Genomic DNA, 4,575 nt, shown 5'->3' on the forward strand with positions numbered 1-4,575 from the left:
CCAATAGAATACAAATAGTGAATAAGTAGACAAATATTTATTTTCAAAAAACTTTGCAGATCAAAGTGAAAAAAAACTAAAGAGTTACATAATATTCATTGGCTCATATATGTGAATAAAGCCTTTCATCTTGATAATGAAGCATTTTTGGCCAGATATTTTCTAACATAAAAATCTTATCTTATGGGCACTATATTATGTAATGTATTTTGAATATTATTAATGATTTTTCAATATAGAAAGCTTGCAAGGGTAAAAAAAGCTTTTTACAAGTTTTGATTTACGTTTCACAAAATAAAATATAAGAGTATTTTACTGGAGAGCAATTCTGGAAAATATTTATGTAGGGGATAGAAGTAAACCACGTCTCTCATGATTTACTTGATAGAACACACAAAAAATAGAACAGGTCATTATCCTTCCTTTTAGATTATCGCCATTAAAAGGCTGCTTAATCTTAGATTTTGACAAGTATTGCACAGGAGAAAACTTAAAAAATCATTAAATTTTCATTAAAAATTAAAACTGGGTAATTGGAATGTTTCTTAAAACTAAAATACTAATGTTGGTGGTTTAATTGAATTGTAAGTAAAAAAGAAGCTAGTTATATCTGTCCTTTCTTAATTATTTACTGTGAGTGAATATTGACTCACTTTTCAGTTTGAACAGAGCTTTCTTCACTTCCTTGTTCCTCAGGGTGTATATCACAGGGTTTAGAAGAGGTGTCAGCACAGTGTCGAAAACTGCCACAACCCCATCCACAGCATCCTTGGAGCCTGGTCTCAGGTAAATAAAAGCACCAGGGCCGAAGAAACAAAGGACCACAATGCAATGGGAGGCACAGGTCTGAAAGGCTCTGTGCCTCCCCTCTGAGGTGCGAATCTTCAGAATGGAACAGACAATGGACACATAGGACAACACTATTAGGAGAAAGCAACCTGAGATCACTACCCCGATGTTGACAAAGATTATCATCTCGTTCGCAGAGGTGTCTGCACAGGCCAGGTTGAGGATGGGCGGTGCATTACAGAAGTAATGCTGGATCTGGTTGGGCCCACAGTAGGGCAAATGGAATGCCAGTGTGGTCTGGACAGCAGAGTGCAGAGAGCCAGTTAGCCATGTGATTGTGGCCAGGAGGACACACGTTCTCCCATTCATCATGCTGTTGTACCTGAGTGGGTAACTGACGGCCAGGTAGTGGTCATAAGACATGACTGTGTAGAGGAAACATTCAGTGCTCCCCAGGAAGTGGAAGGAGTAGAGCTGGGCCACACAGCTGTGGAATGAGATAGCCTTGCCTCCTGGGAGACCAAGGTCATCAGCATTTTGGGCATAGTGACTGTGGAAAACCAGACGTCAATGAAGGACAGGTTAGTCAGGAAGTAATACATGGGGGTGTGGAAGTGGGAATCCACTGTGATCACCAGCAGGATGAGGAGGTTCCCCACCACAGTGAGTACGTAAATCACCAAGAAGATCCCAAAGAGGGGAGTGTCCAGTGCAGGTGCATGGGGAAGGATGAACGTTGTCACGCGGCTCACGTTTGTCATTTCTTCTCATCTATGGTCCTCTGTCCCTATAGGAAGGAAAGTGAATCCAATATTTACTGAAAACATATTTTATATGAAACATGGCAACTATATTTTCCCCGATGGAGAACACAAGAGGCAGGTTGGCATTTATGTTTGTCATAGCACTTTTACTTTAACGTGGGACTTTGAAGAGGAACAGTCACTTCCTTATTTCAGTACCCAAATCAGCCAAATAGAAAAGAATCAGTCAAATAAAAAAAAGGACTAAATTCATATAAAATCTGCCAAATAGAAAAGAGGAGTACTTTTTGTATGGTGGTTTCTGTAGAATTCGAAAAGATATACCTAACTAGTGTCTTTCCAGACTTAACACACTTTCTAGGGATAAACCTTTATTCAGGGATCACTCGTTCTTTCTCTCTCTCTCCCACACACATATAAACACACACATGGACACACACAGACACACACACACACACAGAGCCAAATATACAGGTTCAGCCTCTGTTCATCAGAGAACAACCACTATAAACATAAACTTGAAAGAAATCTTCATCCTTGATGATTGAGAGAAAATTTCTTTCTAAAGCTCTCTGGTCAACAGCATGTGCCAAGGTGGGACCCCAGCAGTGGTCTAGTGTTACTTGGAGCCAGACTCCTCTGTCCAACCATAGACCATATTCCCCTGATCATCTGTGAAATCTGACACCAAACTACTGCAATAATGGTCACAGTACCATCACTTTCCTCAACTCCTCGTATACTATGTTTATTTCTACTCACAATTTTTTATCATTTCTCCCTCCAGGAGTTTAAGCAATCAATCACTCTCTAAAGTGTGATCCAGTCGACTCACAACTTATTTTGAGAGGCCCATGAGGAATTATATCTGCTTACATACTAAAGAGGACTAAACTGTACCTCTGGTGTTTGAATTCCAGGACTGAATATTTACGTTTGCTATAAAACAGACACAAATGTGCTTTTAAAACTAAAGGAAAAATATGTAGTCTGAAATGATTTTTATTGTTTCTAGGGTTTCTATTATTCCATGACTCAGACTGTAAGTTTTTCTTTCTTTCTTTCTTTCTTTTTGAGGAAGATTAGCCCTGAGCTAACATCTGTCGCCAATCCTCCTCTTTTTGGTGAGGAAGACCAGCCCTGAGCTAACATCCGTGCCCATCTTCCTCTACTTTATATGTGGGATCCCTGCCACAGCATGGCTTGACAAATGGTGCATATGTCTGCACCTGGGATCTGAACCAGTGAATGCTGGGTGGCCAAAACAGAATCTGGGAACTTAACTGCTGTGCCACTGGGCTGGCCCTTCTTTCCTTTTTTTAATAATCTGAATTTCCTTGAATTTATATATTGAAAGAGAAAAGAAATAAAATGGTATGAGGAAATGAAGAGAAATCTGGTTGTAACCTGGAAGTTTCTGACAGAAGGGGAACATTTCTACATGAATTCTAAGATGCTTCTGCCACATAGAGTAATATAAATAACACATTCCCATTTTGGAGTATCTAATAAAAACAGACCTTTTCTATTGCTTCAATTTCAGAGTAATAATGCCAAGATTTATAGAGATAGCACTTTATTGATGGCATTCTTATAAAATTTTGAGTGTTTTATAAAACTATGCAAAATTGGCCCTGTAGCCATGACTTAGGCAATATAAGCCAAAGCTGAGGAAGAATAAACCTATGACCACAAACACATCATAATCACACTAAAATTCCAACAATGAAAAATGCTAAAATTTTGCTACTTACAATTTGACAACAAAGTTCAAGATTTAAAGAAACTCTGTCTTTAAGGGGTAAGATGCTGCTTTTTCTTGCATAGATGAAACCGCAAAACAAGCTACAGACATAAACTCATTTTAAATAGTAGAGATTAAAACTGATTTCATATCCCAGGAGATATTGCCTTGGCCCCTGAGTCCCCATGGATAAGGATAATGTCTCCACATAATGATAAATACTCAATTTTTTCAAATGCCTTTAAGTTGGTTTTGCATTTGATGGGCCGTCATTCCTTAAGGTATTTTGTTTAGCCAAAAATCAATTTCCAAAGTAAATAACCATCATACTCTGGGTTTGAAAATTCCTTGTTCTAGGAATGATTTAGTTGTGTGTTTTTTTTGTTTTGTTTTGTTCTCTGATTTCTTCTTTAAATTCAAATGGAGAAAATATAGGCTTTCATCCCAAAAGGGACAATTTTCTGGTGAGGTTCATAGTCCCTTTGATGAAGTTTTTACTTTCTGGTGATTACGGCCAGTCACAAAAAGGAGCTCTGGAGCTGCTTTGCTCCAGGGATGTTCCAAGCATTACTCTTCCCAGATAAACATCTTGCTAATTAAACTTTCTCCCTCTGAGACCTGGCAGACTGCAAATTCCCAGTCAGGAATGGATGATACCTCTACCTCACCTTGTCTGATTCAGAGATTTTCTCTCATTTCAGGGACTTCTGCCTTTGCACCTTCTATCTTATAAACTTATATTTAGATTTTCTGTGAAAATTTATTTTTTTATTTTTTATTGAGTTTATGATATTTTACAGTCTTGTGAAATTTCAGCTGTACATTATTGTTTGTCAGTTGTGTTGTAGGTGTGCCCCTTCACCCTTTGTGCCCACCCCAGACCCCCCCTTTCCCCAGGCAGCCACTAATCTGTTCTCTTGTCTACATGTTTAAATTCCTCATATGAGTGGAGTCATACAGAGATTGTCCTTCTCTATCTGGCTTATTTCACTTAACATAATTCCTTCAAGGTCCAACCACGTTGTTGTGAATGGGACAATTTTATTCTTTTTTGTGGCTGAGTAGTATTCCATTGTATATGTGTATACAATGGAATACTACTCAGCCACAAAAAAGACAAAATAGGCCCATTCGCAGCAACGTGGATGGACCTCGAGGGTATTATGTTAAGCGAAATAGGGCAGTCAGAGAAAGACGAACTCTGTATGACTCCACTCATAGGTGGAAGTTAATATATTGACAAGGAGATCTGATCGGTTGTTACCAGGGAAAATGGGG

The 4,575-nt window shown here is 38.6% G+C and overlaps 1 pseudogene; it reads right to left on the reverse strand.

Moving 5' to 3' along the window:
- Positions 1-624: 624 nt before the first annotated feature.
- Positions 625-1,550, reverse strand: LOC124225869 (olfactory receptor 10G7-like; annotated as a pseudogene).
- Between the last annotated feature and the right edge of the window lie 3,025 nt (positions 1,551-4,575).

This window comes from Equus quagga, chromosome 14 (genome assembly GCF_021613505.1).
Source record: "Equus quagga isolate Etosha38 chromosome 14, UCLA_HA_Equagga_1.0, whole genome shotgun sequence".
NCBI classification, from domain to species: Eukaryota; Metazoa; Chordata; class Mammalia; order Perissodactyla; family Equidae; genus Equus; species Equus quagga.